Source organism: Lates calcarifer, linkage group LG10, assembly GCF_001640805.2.
Source record: "Lates calcarifer isolate ASB-BC8 linkage group LG10, TLL_Latcal_v3, whole genome shotgun sequence".
Lineage (NCBI taxonomy): Eukaryota > Metazoa > Chordata > Actinopteri > Centropomidae > Lates > Lates calcarifer.
Window position 1 is genome coordinate 8,405,613 of NC_066842.1, and position 18,691 is coordinate 8,424,303.

The 18,691-nt window shown below is 41.1% G+C and overlaps 1 protein-coding gene across 1 annotated transcript in view; it reads right to left on the minus strand.

The window, feature by feature from the left end:
* LOC108888544 (contactin-1a-like) overlaps window positions 1-18,442 on the minus strand; it is a 47,458-nt gene extending 29,016 nt beyond the window's left edge. Inside the window, 1 exon segment of the mRNA XM_018684580.2 lies at window positions 18,235-18,442. The gene's annotated coding sequence lies outside the window, so the exon portion shown is untranslated.
* Between the last annotated feature and the right edge of the window lie 249 nt (window positions 18,443-18,691).

Below are 18,691 nucleotides of genomic sequence, written 5' to 3' on the forward strand. Positions count from 1 at the left end.
TGCGTGTGTGTAGATGTGTTGGCGACTAAGCAAGCGACAGTGTGTGTGTCATCAACTCTGTGCTCAATATGTTGTGAACTGTCACCTCATGTACTATAGGTTAAGAACAGGTCAGTGGATCAGAATTTATTCACATGCCACACATGAATAAATTAACTTGCATAATGCTAATAGGGCTTTACTGTTGTTGTTCATGGCTGGATTAATAAAAGGACAGACACGACTACAGTCTCTTAAAGGCTTGAATTTAAGCCAAAGTAAATTGCCTCTAATTATCCAGATCTGATCTTTTCTTAGAGCCCTTTTATTGCCTCTCACTGGGTCAGTTAAAGAGAATAGATGCAGAATGAGCTACCCAACTTGTGACATAGGAGACGAACCCAACTGGGCCTAAATTGCCCAAAAGAGCTTTTGTGTGCATGTAAATATGAGTAGCGCTAGGAGATTTGAGTGAATGAAGGTACCTTGAAAGGCAGGCAGCTCTTGTTGCAAGTGTTTTTTTAACTGTGTCATCTGGGGAATGAGGAAGGGAGTATGGTGCAATTGGATTACTTTGATTAGCTGATGGCAGAGAAGAAAATACACACAAAATACTGATTTCTTTTTACTAGCTGTGATCCAAATGTGACAGCATCTATTTAAGCATCTCCAAACTTGGTTTTCTTAGTATTTTCTATAACATCAAATAGTCATGACATAACAAGATCTGGTCAACAGTGGCCTGAGGACATCAGCAAACCAGCGAAATGACCTTTTTTCCAACTCCACTTCAAACCAGTGAGAAGAGCACAGAGAAAAACTTGAATAGAGAAATTAAAAAGAAAAGAGCTATTCAAAATGTTCAGAACATTTTGTGTTACATTGTAGATCTCTGTTCTTCACACTAAAGTAGCTGAAAGAGAAAACTGGTTTTCTGGGCCTCTAATGGACACACACATCCATTTTAACCTCTGCATATCATTCGATTCACTTCCTTGGTGCATTTTCCTATGCAATGTGGTCAATATTCATTTTGCATAATTGGCTGGAAATAATCCATCCATCACCATAATGAAAAAAAAATTGCACATGCAGGTTGTCTTTTACATGAAAGCACAGAGAGAAAGAGAGCCTCAATTCTGAAGGTGAGGAGAAACATGTCATGATGCTGTTGATTGTACAAAACCCACTGACATAAAATTATGCATAGAAAGTCATTATGTATATTGTGACTCACATCATATGGTGTTGGGTTGTGAAGCAGCTTCTGAGCTGAAAAAACACTCACCAGAAGCTACATTTCCAAACACTGCTCAAATACTTAAGGCCTACAAACACCACATACATGAATGAACAATGCACATATAGGCCACAACACTGTTACAGCATACAGGATGATGAAGCTGGACTGTTTGCCCTAATAGGCTACACTGGGCATATAGGACACATGCCTCAGAGTTGAGGCTTAATATGAATAAACAACACATGAGACAAGTATTAAAAAGAATGAATACAAGCCATGATTTTTTAGTAAAGGGCTTCCTTGGTAGTTCAATCATGTACCAGCAATGCCTCAAGTAAGAAAAATGTAAACATGACAAGAAAAAACACTTGCATCATGCACTTACAGACATACACATACACGGAAGAGGAGATACAAAGACGCCAATACTGCAATACCCACCACCCCTTTTTCTTTGAACAACCTACAAACTAAAAAAGACATGTACAGTAAACACACACACACACACACACAACACACATACACACAGACACACATAATGCCTCAATAGGTTCATCCTTTCAGTGTGCAGCATTGCAGAATTGAGGTAGGATGCTTCATTCTGAGAGGCAGATAATGAGCTATTCCCTCTGCAGAGGACAGAATCCCAGAGCCAGCAGAGTTGAGCTGTGCTGGAGAACACACACACATGCTTACAATAACCCAAGAGAAGCAAGCAAACTTCCTAACTCACTGCTCTGCTCTGGCACCTCCACACAGTACACACACAAACCAAACAGCGAGCCCACTCTGCCACCCACCTCTGTTCCCAAGCACACACCCTGAGGTGTGACGCACCTAGCACGCCTAGTAGCTACAGTCCCGTTAGCGTTGACTTGGCAGCAGTGGAGCCAGCTGTATATCTCTCTTCAACAGTATGCCCCAGGATAAACTGCTAGTCTGCTAGTGCTGGTTAGCAACCGCTGTCATGGCATTCTGCCCCCTTCCATCACAGGCACTCAGAGGCACAGAAGCCGCCTCCATCACCAACACATAAACATTTAGCTGTCAAATCATAGGGCTCCCCAGCTGTGACCTCACATCACAGTGGAGGAGGAGGAAAGAGAGCATGAGGGTGATGAGGGGGAGAGGGAGAGAAAGAGAGAGAGAGAGTGAGAGAGAGAGGAGGGGGGTTGGGGTCGCATATGTGTGTTTTACAGAGAGAGGGAGAATGATAACAGGGTATGGCCAGAAAGCATGGCAGCCACTGTGGGGTGGAAGAAATTACTACAGCAAGGAAGAATAAGAAGACTACAATATGCACCATGGGAAGGATGCTGCTGTGAGGAGAAGAAGAAGAAGAAGACAAAGAAATAATACAAAAAATGTTGCTTGCAAGTTGCAGAGGTGAGAAAAAACTGTGGGGAGGGAGGAAAGAAGACAATTTAATTTTGATAGCTGTTAGGGCTGTGTCCGTTCTCTCAGCTGGAAATAAACAGTACAACCACAATGGAGGAACAGCAGGAACCAGCCACACCAAGGCAGCTGAGCAGTTACAAAAAACAAACAGCTGCAAGGCTCACTGCCCTGTTGCAATCTTCACCGTCACTTCTTCCTTCTCCACTGAACCACTCATCTTTTGAATCAGCTCTTCCACCCATCCTTTACTTCCCTTCCTCTCATCCCTCCTTCCTGTCTTTCTACCCTCTTATCCCTCTGCACTGGCCCAGTGTTCCTTTCTTTCTCATCTTCTTTTATCCATCCTTATACTTCTCCTCTCATCCATAATGGATGGTTTGGAGATATCCGCTTCCTGTAGTGGGCCCTGTGCCCCTAGAGCCAGGCAGACTGTATTGATTCCTGCACCAGAGGAGTCATCAAGGCATAGATAATAAGGTTTAGAGTCACACTGAATTTTCTGCATCCATCCCTCCCCCCTTAGGGAGTCAGTCCATCTTCTCCTGTCCTCAACTGTCTGTCCTGTCTAACATAACATCTGTACGCATCCAATTAGCAAATGGATTCATCGGTTTCAAATTAGGAATTATGCAATTTGGAGGTGTATTTAGATGTATTTATGTGTAGTAAAACAGAGTAAGAGCAAGACTGAGCAAGAGAAAGAGGCAGAATGAGAAAGAGAATTTCCCTGTAGTGTCAGAAAGGAGTCTCCAGTAAATGTGTGCATGCATGTGTGACAGTTTTCATGCATGATATTTTCATCCACAAGGCAGTGGTCTGTATTACACAACAATAAGCACAATAAAAACACACAGTTGTTTCAGCTAGAATAACTCACTGAAGAACCACATAACTCCTGTCTTCCTCTTGGCTATATCTATGAGTGCCACAGTCTGAAGCATGTCGTGTCACTGGGTACTACATTAAGGCTCATTAGACTGGATATCTGCCCTACGCTCTGGCTGGCCTGCCCCTCCTTTGACCCAGGCCTTTACATATAGGTCAACACTGGGATTCAAATGACTGATATATGTCTCATGAACAGTGCTGCTCTTTTTAGGACTGGACAAACAATCACTTATGCCCTGCAGCACTAGCACATAACAATGCCCAATACAATAGGGATAAACCAGAAATCTGAAGTGAACCCTGTTGTTCACTTAGAGGAGTACCTTCTACAGAGGTTCAGTGGGAGCCTTTAGATTAAGGGTCAATGAGTTGTTCTCAGTGCATCAAGAGGCGTTGCATCTTGAGAAGCATGGGAGGGCGTCATTAAATAGGGCAATTTTCATGCTCGCTGAACAAAACACATACAGTGTAAAGTGGGCAGCTAGATGCAAAGAGACAAGAGGAAATATGTCAAGAAAACAACTTTACAGACCAGGATGATGAACCTGGAATTTGATGTAAAGGCAATGGTATAAATTAATGTTAACAGAGAGATCATCTCTTTTAATAAAACATGTCTCTAACAGTTAGACTCTATGAGTAGGGGCCAGCCATATGGATACAATCTACAACCACAGCTTGTAAAAATGAATGTGGTTTTTGCTCTTTCTTTTAACTGCTGTTTCGTCAATTAAAAGACTGGGTTGAGACATGACATTTATAAATTGCTTTCACAACCACTGCAAAAACTGTCAGAGGTTAATATTCAGTAGCGTTAGTGGATCTCATTTCATTCCCCGTGACTATGTCCTTGCAGAACCATGTACATCTTCATCAGATCTACACAAATCACACAAATAACCTATTTTGGAATCAAAATTGAGATTTTTGCCACAAGGTGACAGGTTTGCATCTCTGTAATATCACAGAAGGCTTTGAAATCCAGCAAATATTCACATGTGAGAACCTGCAACAATTACATCTGGGGCATTTTTTCTATAAATGACTTAAACTACTATCAGAATGATTGCTGATTAATACTGACTGATTAGTTAGCATTTGATTTCTCAGTTTATCAGTCTGAGCCCTAAATGTGAATACAAACAAGCAGAACGACAAGATAACCTAAAAAATTATATAATGTAAACGTAACACTGCCTTAAAGACCTTCAAAAGTCAACTTTTAAAATGATTCAATATCACAATAAAAATATTAACTTGATTTATTGCCTGACTCTACTTATGAGCTGTCTTCCATGTGACTAATTTAGTATCTGTGTAAGGATTGGGCCTGTGTGATCACTGGAGCCAATACTTGTGACAGTCACAGTGACATTTTTGCAGCATTATACTGTGTTGTTACATCTATGTTCACAGCTTTATGCAGTATTCATAAGAAAGGGTTACCCCATACAGTAGCATCTAATGATACGCCTGACTTTTATTCACACACACACACACCCACATACACACAAAGATAGAGCCCTTGAGGAGCCAGCCAACAGTAGCAAAATGAGTGTTCCCATTGCCTTCTGGCAATCTAAGCCTTAAGATATGAACTCTTCTTTCTGGAGTGGAAAAATAGGTCTGACACTTAATTAGCAAACAAGGTCACAGCACATAACCTGGGTTCCATGTTTGTGTCTCCCACTATTCTGGTGTTTTGACACACATCCTCTTTCTCACTTTCTCTGTAGTAAACTCAAATGCAGACTTGCTCAAATACAAATATCTCTTTCCCATTAAGACAGAGTAGGGAACTGAACACTGAACATCAGGCTGCCTGTTAATCATTACCATATATTAAAGCATTAAGCCTACATCTCACCATGCCCTATTCTGTCATCATTATCCATGCTTGCTCTGAAAACTGTTTGAACAAACTGCAGGTGAGAAGATTTGAGCAGAGGAGTCTTGAAGTGGCGACTATTAGCAGACACAGAGGTATTGTATGTGTGTAATGGCTGTAATCTTTACCTTCCTCTACAGTGGCTTGACACACAGTCAAACCAAACAATCGTCTCCGCCACCTGCTTAATTTCAACATTTTTCCTCAGCTTTGTCTGAGAAACCTGGCAACTCAAGAGTGAGTGAGTGTATGGTCGGATGTGTGCTAATAAGTAGTATGTGTGCACTGCACTATAAGTGCAAGTCAGCTGAAGAGTCCAGTGTTCTCTCGCTTTAACACTCAAGTGGACCTTTTCACCACCAGCTGCAGTGATTATAAAATGGCAGACAAAAATGTACCTTCCAAGCACACGAGGATATAATAACCATTGAGACACAATGTAAGTCAGTGACAGTCACAGTCACAACAAATGCTTTTCACTGCAAGAGATACAGAAATGTCTTTGTGGATGTGGGTGAAACAGCAACCAGTCATTGACATTTATTAATCACTTCACTCTTATATTACGATGCACAGAGAAATACCTGAGAAATGGAATCCATCAGAAGATGAATCAAAGTTTGTCATTACAGCTCAGGCAAATCTGAGTCAGACAGGCTGGATCAATTCCACAGTACTGATTCATTAATACAGGACTTATTCCTCCCACCATCACCACAGCAATCAATCTACACCATAATTAGGATGATTACAGAAGTGGCTTTGTTTCCAATGCTGTTGTTTGTGCTAATGTGTCCCACTGTTTCTTACTAAGACATGTCTTTTTGTCAGCAAAGACCAAAACCAACAATGTTTTAAGCGTCTCAGTATTTTATGACTCCACCAGTCTGTCTGTGGCTCTAAGCCCCAAGCTCATTCATTCCCACTGAAGACAAGAGTCTGTAGTTTTTGGCAATCATTACTTTTTCAGCTGTGGATCTAGTGCACTAGTGAGTATTTACAGTACCAAGATAGTGTATGTGGCATGGACTCAAAATAGGCTACATTTGTTTTGTTTACTGGATCAATGTATTGTTGGTTTTAGTACATTCATGGGATTTGTTGTCAACAATAAAAATAGAGAACATCACTAAACTCAACCTTTAAAGCCTTCAGCTTCTGTATCAATGGCTGTAGCTATTTTTCCCCCGTTCTCATGCTGCCGTTTTTTTTATCCCTTTTTCCACTTACTGAACTTACTAGTTACTGAACAGAAGAACACTCTGGGCATGAGTTTACCATCGACATTTCCCTCACTTTACCATTATGAAATGTTTTCTGTTTGAGTTTTTAGTCATCTAGTCATCTAATCCCATATCGTGACCGCTCAGATTACAGTATATACAGTATATATTCTTATATCCTAGGTTTTCTTCTCAATCAGCAGTGGATTGCAGTATGATTGTATTGTTGTGAAACAGAACAATGTGTCTGGTTCTACCCACATCTGCTTTTTTTTTTTTTTTTGAAAAAAAAAAAATCTAGGGAAATCTGTGGCTTTGCTCACATTCTTATATCAAACCACACAGCCACATACAGACTGCAGAAGAATGGACGAAAACAGAGGCTTGAGAAAGGCAGACAGATTTGGTGAAGTTATTGTGGCAGTTAACTCCCAGTGTCGCTGCAGCCTTGATGCAACAGCAGTCCCATTGCCAAGTTGTAGCTTTAAGAACTTGACAGCAGACCCTGCAGATATTTCTTTACTTCTAATATTTCCTGTTTCCAAATTTCTCTCTGAGGCAGCTGAGGATGGATGACAGATTATTCTAGGAAATGAGAAGGAGAGGAACAAGTCCCCTGCCACTGAGCAGTGTTGGTGCCTGTATGTCTGGACCACAAAAAGAGGTTTAGGGAGAACAGACCAACAGGCCTTTTTAAAGATCTCTAGCGTATCAGACACATGCTGAGTTGTTTACATTGGTAACGTATCACTTGACGATTCATTAAACCGGCTCAAACTCAATGAATCCCAAATGAAATATCATAATTCCAAGTTGGGCAAAAATGTAAACACCCTACAATCGTACTGATAAATAAGTAATTAAGTAGAGAGGGAGAAAATATAATTAACACAACTAAAGCTCCTCATATGATATGACATTAATAAGACTTAAAGATTTTCCTAAGCAAGATCAGAGATCTCTGCAGTGGCACTTTGGGGCTCAACAGTTCAAACAAGAGGCTCAGACACCTCCTCCAGAGCTGAAAGTATACGAGACAAAGCCTGCTCTGTGAATCCATTGACTGCCATACTGTATTAGTCTGTGCCAGTGCTTTTAAGCAGCACCATGCATATTCATGCCTACCCATCAGGAAGTCTTCCTTTACTACTTGTGCCACTGCAGGCTCCACAGTCTTTCTCAATGGGCGCAGTTATGTGTAAAATAATATTCCCCTGTTAATTGGCACTCAAATACTCCTTTAAAAAGCAGCATATATTTTTTAAACACTCACAGCACGAGCTGTTATTTAAATTGCCAGAAACCTGAATATGATAGCTGGGACAAGCTAATATTTGCTTATATATTAAGCTATGTGAACACATTATCCAATTTCCTGTTCCTCTGTTAATTGTTTCTTATGTAATAATCAAATGAGTCTCATTTGTGCATGTAAGGATATTTGCAAAGGGAAAAAAACACTTTATGTGGGCCAGGCTTTTCACCATCATATACATTCATGTCCGGAACAGAGTGTTCATGTCAACAGACCCAGTCACCTGTGTTTACTGCAGAGCACATGGCCACAGTCAGTCAGCCTGTTGGAAAGCAGTGTGTGTGCCGACTGACAATGAGCACAGCCTGGGCAAAGACCTGAGTCATCTGGTGCCTCTTGGCCAAGTCACACCATGTGATCGTGGCTCATAACGCAGAACAGGTGCCCACTTAAACAACAGAGAAGAACAGCACTCTGGCATTTGGATCACAAGATGATCTTTTCACATAAGGAAACCATCTTTTCATTGTTATGAAGCTGTTTGCACACGGCCCAACTGCTGTTACAGACACAGCTCGGAAAACAGCTCATGTAGCTACATGGGTTTACAGCATTTCCAATCAAGCTTAACTAGGTTAAGCGACTTTTTTGTATATTACAACAGATGCTTTTGCTTGACTGCCCTAAGAGTACTCACTGGGCCCTTTCACCTACATTCTGATGGGTTTGATTCATTCCAGTGTGTAAATAAAACTACAGCTCCAAACAGCAGCTTTATAACTTTCCAAAATATTTCCAAGCTCTTTTTCTCATGACTCTCTCTGGCTAATTTAGCAGCATTAAGTCTGCTTTTCAGACCGGGATTAACAAATAACATATTTTATTTACCAGATATCATAATCAAAAATTTAAAAAGAAAGAAAGAAAATTGCTCTATTAATGTCAGACTATTTCAATTCAGCTTTATGAGGACTAGATTGACACATTGAGATAATTGCTTATTTGCTCCCTTGCTAGAGTTACAGCAGAGGAGAAAAGTGAAACCACTGTTATGCCTGTGCATTTAATATTAAACTGGAAGCAGAAGACAGTTAGCTTAGCTTAGCAGAAAGACTGAAAACGGGAAATGGCTAGCCTGGTTCTGTCCAGTAATAGTATGGGATCTATGCTGGTCTCTGCTGGCAACCTCACAATAACAAGACTCTAGACACTGAACCAGGCATGACATAGTCCATAAAACCACGTGTAAAACACCAACGTGTTTTTACACGTTGGTTAATTAGTAACATCGCAGATATATAATGCTAAGCTAAACTAACCATCTCCCTGGCTCCTGTGTCATATTGTATTTTACTGCAATTATTTATTTGTTCATTTTTGTAGAAAACATGATTCATCAATTATTTGGTGTGATACTTAATATATACACTTAGTTGCAGGCAGACCAGTTTTTTTTTAAACCTCATTACATTGTAGAGGAGTCAAATCATAATCTGGTTGGTCATAGGTCAATGTGAATAACATTATATACTCCAGCAGTCTAACGCAGAGTAGTTTCCATCCCCCTCAGTCATATAGAAGAGCAGTGTTTTGCTTTGTCTGGTTGTCCTGTGTTGCAGGGGAATTAAGACAAGTACAACCCCCCCTCCTTCTATCCATTGTGCATATGATTGTGGATTTGTGAGTGTGTTTAGGGGGGTGTGCTTGCCTGACTGTGACTCTGTGCCCTTCGCTCCATCTGTCCTCCACACACTATGGCCCTGTGTGTGCAGCATGAGTGGAGCTGTGTGTTGCAGATAAGAGTCAGAGTACTGCAAAGAGGGTGTGTGTATGTGTGTGTCTGTGTGTGTCTGTGTGTGTTGTGTGTGTTTGTGTGTGTAAAAAGAGCACAGAAAAAAAGGATTCAATGCTCTTTCTCCCAGTCAGATTCACCTCTGGATGCCCTTTCCCCCACTCACTGCCATTACACCTTTCTCATGAATAATCCAACCAGTGACACTGGCCACTACACTACTGACACATTTCACCACAAGGACCACACATACAGTATGGAGGCTGTCCACCACCATGCCCTACTGAACTGTGAAGAAATACTCTATTAATATGCATGCATGACTTATTTTCCTCCATGGAATGATGTGAGAGAATTTTTCAGATGGGTAGGGAACTGATGTTGTGAATGTTGGCATCTCCCTCAGTCTAGCCAGGAAGTAAAGAGAATTATAATGGTGGTATCTTTGCTTACATCTTAATTAACTGCCTATTTATTGTTCATATAAATTCCTCTATACTTATGTTGAAATATATATTGAAAAAAATCTGTAATTAGGAAGCTGGCTTCCCCTGCCCCCTCCCTCTTTTCTTCCTTCTCTCTCTCTGGCTCTCTCTCTTGGCATCAAGATGACCCATTCAAGGAATACTCTGACTCATGATAATTAAAACACATAGATGGAGAACACCAAGATCACATGTGTTATTTTTCATGGAGTAATATTAGCCACTTCTTCTCGGGGGCAATTTGCTGTTGCTAAGTAAAATTTGTGAGAATAATGTCAGCAGCATGAATTAGCAGATTGCAACAGAAGCTCCTGCAGCTACAAACTGAGCCAAGGAAGAAGAATCTGGAGCATAATTAGTGCGCAAGTCTCATGCATAAGTCAGCCAGATTCCCTCAGAATGCTGGGATCAGATCTTAATAATGATATGCCAACCGGAAAGAACATCTTTTGTTCAGGGACATTTTAGGGTAGTTTGTCGGAAGCTATTAGTACTGGTGTATTGTCCCACTAGCACTTACAGAAAACATGACGCAGGTGGTTACATCACCTTGTGAGTTTGTGGGCCAGATGTGACAGTGTCATGCCAGCTAAAAAGTGCTGGGCTGACATGTCAGTTGGCAGGGCAAGGTCTTATACAAAGAGTGCAGTGCTTGGACTGAAGAGGGCTACATAAGCATTCTTTGACCTCTTTTATCCACATTCATTAGCTATGCAACAAGAGGGTTGATTTGAGACCCTTTGAGAGGATCCAGAGAGAACAGGTTTGTTAGTGTGAAACGGAAAACCAACCTGTTTGTCGTGCTTGCCTACATCGAATGCTAATGTTATACACATCAATGGGCTCTTCATGTAGAGGTACAGCCGAGGGCCCAGGAGCTCGGAGGCTGACCAGCAAAACACTAATACACCGGCAGCACAGCATGAGAGCCAGGAGAGGACAGCGGCGGCCCACAGCCCAGAGCCTGCACCAGCCACAGCTTTTATTTCTGGTTACACTGATCTAAGGAATGAAGGGAGAGCTCCAAATGTTTTGTTCTTCTCTGTTTCTCATTATACCCCCCCCCCCCCAATCCCTCTCTCTCTACCCCTTTTCTCCCTCTGCCTTTTACATAGCCAATGAGCTGGACTGAAAAACAACAACACCAAGCATTCTAAATAAGTATTGAATCAATACAGACAGGCTGTAGTCAGGCTCTGGCCATAATAAGAAAGATTAATATACAATCAGCTGGTCTGTAGGGGAGCACAACACAACCTTATAATTTTCAATCAATCCCTTTAGTGAAGATCTGTCAGGGATCTGCAGTGTCCCGGAAATGACAGATTCCAATGAGTGATTTAAAAACACAACTTATAAAGCATTATCTTAAAAAATATAATCAAATGGGAAAATCATGGGATACTTATAGAGGAAACTGTGTGGCAAAGAAAATGGAAATCGGGAACAATTTGATAACATGAGCATAAAATGACTTTGGGTGGTCTCAGCAGAAGCACTGCAGGTAAACAAACAGGCAGATTGAATAATGGGCATGGCAATAGCACTTGCTTAGGCCCCTAGTGCTATGCTTCCCATCTCTGCCAAGCGTAATGGGATTTCTTGGGTTTAAATGCACTTCACTCACTCTGTGGAGCCAGTAGGAAGCTAAACTATTGATCCACTAACAATTTAGCTGTCCAGCTGTCCAGAGAGGGGGAAAACAGGACGCCCCTAAATGTATAATGAGGCTTCCCAAGAGCTTGGCGTCCTCAGTATTCGCTCCACGTGCCAGGAGGCCTTCGCCTTTGGGCTCTCTCTGCGATTACCCTTCAATCCATACACTTTTCATACATGTAGTCCCTCCCACAGAAGGCTAGAGGTCAGCTAGCTAAAGAACTAGTGTGACTCTCACCGAGGACGTTTTTGATTAGTGTATGAATCCCCTTTGACCCCCCTCAGTCTTTCATTATTTTCAACACACAACTGGTGGAGAGTTCCTGACTCCGGTTTAGTATGCTATCTACGTAACAGGGCCGAGCTGTCAGCCACACACAGCATGCATCATCACTATGAGGCAACATACACTGGGTTAGCATGAAAAACAACATACAGTATACATGAACAGTGATGTATAAGCAGAGAAGTGTGGTTATGCTTGGGAGCTTTGCATGCTGAACTAGCATGTGGATGAAGTTGTGTTCTTGTCTTCCACACATGCTCCCAGCACCATAGCAACAGGCCTTGCTGAAAGGCCCCAAGAGTGGCTTGGCCCCAACAAGGAAGACACTTTCATACCTAACTGGATAGTTCCCTGTGCCATCAGGCTTGTTCTTTATCCCAGGCACTATAAGATAACAGCTCAAGCGGCTGAAACTACTGTAAGCTTCCACATCCCCATGATGAACACAGATTAAATAGGATTAAAGCCAAAACAATGTAGCCCATTACTGAGAATATCAATGATGAAAGATACAGAGGTAATCTAATCTTCACAATGCTGCTAAATACTAGCTTTCATGTGGTAGATTACAGAATAAATTACTATATGTCAGAGGGGATATGGTTATATAGGTAAGGCTTTGTTCCAACCTTTTAATAATGAAAAAACATCTCCTGCAGACCATGTAAAAACTACCCCTTTATTTTAAAGTTTTCTCAGACAATCTTGGTCTAATCTGGACTTTATAACATGCTTTGTAACACCCTGAAAACAATCAAAATATCTGAAAAGATGAAGAATTCACTTTACAACTGTAGATATTGTCTACATTAGGGCTCTCTGGCTGAAATCCCAGGGAACAAATCAGACACACTCCACTGATTTTCAAATTGCATGAAACTGAAAGTCATCTCTTACAGGACCAAAATAGCATGTAGTGTTGTCTGGCTGCACAGCTTCTCAACAGCCCTGTAAACAATGTATGTGACTGCACCTACGGAGGTGCAAAAGCAGATGGCTCAAGACTCCCATGTGAGAAATCAGTCCACTGTGTGTAACACAATATTTCTGCTCAGTAGAACGTTAAACAAATTCGCAAGAGGTAATCTGACACTTTGAGGAGTACTTTAATTAAGACCCATTCACACTAAGATGCTTAAAATTGACTACTTAATTAGGGAAAACTGTGCCCTGAACTTGTTAACCTTGCAGTCTTGTCACTTTTACTACTTATCATCATTAAATACAAACCTCTTTAACAATGGCTAACAACAACCAAAATACAATTAGCTATTTGATGAGCAAATAACTCTCAATATTATTGTGGAAACTGAACGCATCCCAGTGAAGCCAGATAAGGTTTGCCCTGCTAATAAGCAAACAAACAATATTCTGTGCTGACACTGTAATGAAGCAAGTCAAATATTATCAGGAAAATTTAAAATGGCTGATCATGGTGTTAACAGAAATTAACAGGCGAAGGGCACACATTTGTAATCTCTCTCTAACTGAGTCTGTAAATCCCAAAAGATTTACTTTGATTGTAAAGTCTAAAAATATCTCAGAGAAAACTGAGAGGCAAATATGAGAAAAGACATCAGATCTTGTCAGTTGTAACCTAGTTACAGATTTGAACTATTCCTAAATATAGCAAAAATCATCAACTCAATATTTTAAAATGTGTAGATGGCCTGGAACCAAAAACTGAGGCGTTCATTACAAAATAAATAAATAAATAAATTTCAAAATAATAGTTGGAATGACAGTGGTTTGTCATTTATCCAGTTCCTCTGCAAACTCTTAAGTAAATCAATCTTGATGTAAAGTGTGGTTTTGAGGAATTGATCTTTAGTTGCTCCAACAGGCCAATGACAAATCCTTGTCAGTAAACCTGAAATATCTACCCACTGCATGATAACACTTTGATGACATTGTTCAATGTCATTCTATTTCCCCCATGAATGGCAAGGGGAGATACCAGGCAATTTCCGAACACTACCTGCTTGTCTGGTCCACATTATCTTAATGGAAATGGGGTAATCAGATTTTGAATGAGACATCACTTTGGCAAACAGACAAACTGACGGAACCACATGAGTCACTAGTCACACTGAGGATGCTTGACACTTTATCAACAAACAAAATCACACTGATAGAGAAAAGAGGAACAGATTAAATGTTCCACCATAAAAGACACTTTTAAGCTATATCTTGAAGGGAGTTTGATTACTCTAGTAATCATAGTAAGTAAATGAATAATATCTTTCTCCTTATCCTTCTCTTTAATGCTATAAATAGACAAAAGGCCAGCAGTTGATATCAAATAAATCTATTTTTATCTTCAGTGAGCTGCATTTGTGTGGATCAACAAAAGACCATTTATACAGGCTATTCTCTATTTTATTCTCATCATAGATATGGCAGTTACAAATCATGGACTGCAGAACAGCTAGATGAGTCACACTCACATACTTGCTCGTGTGTATGTACACACACACACACTAAAAAGGCTTAAATCCAGTGTGGCTGGAAGACGAAATTCCTATCCTTAAAAAACAGAAATGTGCTTAAAGGATACAACTAGCTGCAAATGCTGGCACCTGCATTAAGGCAGCAACAGATGATTATTTTGATTTCCAATTAATTGGCTCGTTATTTTCAGAATTAATCATTCTGTAAATTATCCAAAAAATCCTGAAAAATACCCATGGCATTTTTTAAACATGTTTTTTACATTTGCATTTACATTCAAATGATCACTTTTCTGTCAATGAACTGACTGTACTGAACTGACTCTAAGCTGCATGGTTCTCTTCTCGTTCTATTGGCTTTACAATGCAAACAATTCTCAACATTTCACAGAATGAAAATAACAAAGCTGTCTGAAAAATATCTGAAAGCCTAACAAAAGTTACATGTGCATTAGCTCTAATGTTAAGTCTAACATTGCACAAATTAGATGCATGATCAACAAGTGGAATACAAATGTGCCTAAGAGTTTTTCCCACTTAGCTCTGTCTCTCCACATAAGATCTATGGATCTGGTGTATACAGAGAGCAGGAAGCATTCCACAGTGGGAGAATCGATGGCAGGCCAAGTGCAAACTGTATTCAGATGGCCAGAGACGGCAGATGGGGACTGAGGCCCTTTCTCTTCCTCAGGCATGAACAGAGGAGAGGTCTGTCTCCAGGCAAACACAGAAGACGTCATGTCTCTGCCTCACTGCCGTACCATTAGTGGATCTCACTATTGATCACCAGTGCGTAAATTGCTGAGCAATCTAAAGGAAGCATCAAGAGGAGAGCACTGCATGTTTTATCCGGAAGACAAAGAGACGCACATGTACGCACAGTGAAGACAACTGCAGCAATAAAGGCTGGTGTTTGTGTGTGTGTTTCCCCACACAGCGTTCATGTGCACAGGTTGTCTCGTCTTGCCATATCCTCTCCTAGTGCATAAACTTTAACAATGAAACAAGTCTACAGGACGTATTCCCTCCAGCGTGACTGACACTTCATTCAGCATGACAGAACAAACAGCGCCTAACAAACTAGCCTTGCTGATGCCAAATGCCAACGCTGCCAATCAGTTTAGAGCCTTTTCAAAATCACACACAAAATCTACCCTCCTCTGTTCAACTACTGCCTTGACTCTTTGCCCAAGAATTTGTCACCCAGGGGTCGGAAGGACATCAGGAAACAAATCTAATCTCCTAAAACAACTCTAAAATTACCTTAATCTTAGATGGCAAACATCCAAGAGTCTGCTGTGAGCGCTGAAATCATGCTGCTTAGATTAGACAGTAGTATTTAAATGAGATGGGGAAATGGGGAGTTCATTGTCTTGCTGAATATAAAACGAAAAACTGTTCACGCACCAGACAGATTGCAGTAAAATTCCATACACAAGATGTGAAAAACCAATCTCTCCCACCCTTATACTCATGTTCATATGTTACATGCTGAGGTGGAGATGTGGAGGCTGAAGACAGCTCTAGTTTCCGCCTCAGGTGAGGTTACCCTGTCTACCTCAATACATGAGTGACTGAAGTGTGCGACTGAAGTTTCAAACCACAGGAGAAGTAAGTGTACGGTTATGTTGAGTCATTTGACTGTGACACTAATGGAGACTGAGGCCTTGAAATGCATCACAGGACAGCCACATCTTACAGGGTGTTATGTAAAAAGCTCTGCCAATGCGCTGGCAGGGAACAGCTTATTACAAAATTCAAAACTACTATATTCAGACATATTTGGCTGTAGAGCAGGGGGATAAAACGCAAGATGCTGCTTTGCACGCAGTGGGTTAGCCTACTTCTGAGCAGAGTAAATTCATTCACCTAGCATGAAGGAGAGGGTCTGTCCTCGGGGGTGTACACAGGACAGCACAGGATGCATTAACAGCAGTCAAGCTTACAAGATTCATAAAGTGCTCCTCCTGACAGGCGGCCACAGAATCCCACTGACATTTTGTGCCACATTTATGGCTCTGATTCAGTCAGGACAAGCACACGGTAGAGAATCTTGCACATGGCACTGAACAGCAAAAACATCACCAAAAAAAGATTTGATGAAAGATCAAGTCAAAAAAATATTTGAATGCACAGTTCCTAGAAACATAGTAGTATCTACTGATCATCTGAAAATACATACATTTTATACTGGACGAGAAATAATTGTTAGTAGGTAGTTTGGGGGTACAAGTCCTACAGTAAGTTATTAAAGGAACACAATACCAATTCACAAACATACATTATATGTTAACCTGAGACCACAAGTTCAAAATAACACATGCTGACTCAGTTAGCTGTACCCCTCGCAAGAGCAAAACAACTTTAGAACTGTAGACCGCAAACAGACCATTAGAAGTAATTTTCCCTTGTAGTTAGGTGGTGTTGATTACATCGTGAATCACTATTACAAACTCATTAGACCACAATAGAAAGCTGTAGTGGCTTAAATGATACTCTGCTGTCTGTGGGGACATGTGCTCAAAGCTATGCACTCAAGTCATTACTTCACAACACTATGAAAACTATAACTATGTATTTCTACATCCATTGTGATGGTGGTCATACCAGATCCACTGCAGCTATTAATTGTGTTATAGCTGCAGAAAACTATTTCCTATCACTGACCCCATATAGATCTAGAGAACCAATGTAATCAAATTTGTTTTACAGCTAAAAAAATATATCTGATATTTTGATGACTTCTTTGAATTGTATGTGAGAAAATCATCATCAATCATGTCATCATGCAACCAAATGAGTGAAATAACTTCACAAAATACTCTTCACCACTTAGCTACATGATGAAGACCCCCTTGGAAATCTCTCTAGGGACGTCTGAAAGTACCCAAACCTTACTTTGGCAACGTGTAGCATGAACAGTTTTTCTCCACTGAAGCCTAGTCTGGTGTGCCAGGACGCGCCCATGACACCTTCTCCAGCACCTGACATCCTGACAGAATAACCCTGCGACGGGCCATAACTAAGCCACTACGGCTCAATCTGCCAGTGAAGACGACAGAGCCGAACCATATGCCTCAATCAATCGCGGCACTAACACCAGGACATGCGTTTTAGTTCCACCCAGATCAAAGTGTTTACAGTCGTCGGGTGCTTCCTAATCTTGGCTTAAAGGCAGGCGACAGTTTGAATCGTCGGTATGTGCAGCGCTATTAAGCCACGGCCTCTGGCGTGGTCTAATTAATCCTGAATTTAATGCTCAGACTCACTTAACGCAGATGTGGTATATATGGTTGAAACATCACAAAACCATCGCATCCACTCTGTGCATCGACATTTTTTGGGAAGGAAGTACATGCCAGGATGTGCTGCAGATCATGCAACAGCAGCATCCCCACCACGCCACGATAAGTCATGTATTGCACACACAGTATCTCCCTATATCTATCATTGCGACACAAAAATGCAAAATGCAGTTTCTTCGTACTTAAATCGTTAACAATTCTGCATTGCGGAGGGCTGCATAAGCTCCCTTCCATCCGCACATCCCACTCAGCTCTGTTGTAAACAACACTGATTTCCCAGCTGTCAAAAATGCAGCGCCCGGCTTCTCTGGAAATAATGTTTCTTTAATTTAAAAAAAAATAGTTTTCACTGTCTCTGCCCAGTGCTCCCCGTTGTCCTTCCTTACCTTCCGTAGCGGGCAAATGCGTCCGTCTGTGTGTCCTTCACGATGCTCACACCTGCTCAGCACCGCATCGCCGGGCGCTCAAGAGCGGGGGAAAGGAACTGACAGAGCCGCGGTCCTGTCCCCGTGGATTGGATGAAGGGTTATGACTGTCAACTTAGGGGGGCGCTAGACCTGCTTGTTCCCAGTGGCTCCCACAGTGTTGTCCGGGTTACTCCAGAGCTCCATCGTAGGTTCCCCAGCATTTATATAACCTGACTAACGTTTTATAAAGTTAATTCCTATAAAACCTTAAATATCTCTCACTCTGCAGCCTTTGTAATGCATTTCTGATCATACTTAGCCTTAATATGTGTGCTTAACATACAGTCTATTACAGATTACAGTATGTTGTTTCCTGTTTTTCATTTTAATTATGGCAACATTTTAAAGGGGGTTGTATAAAAAATAAGCTTCTATT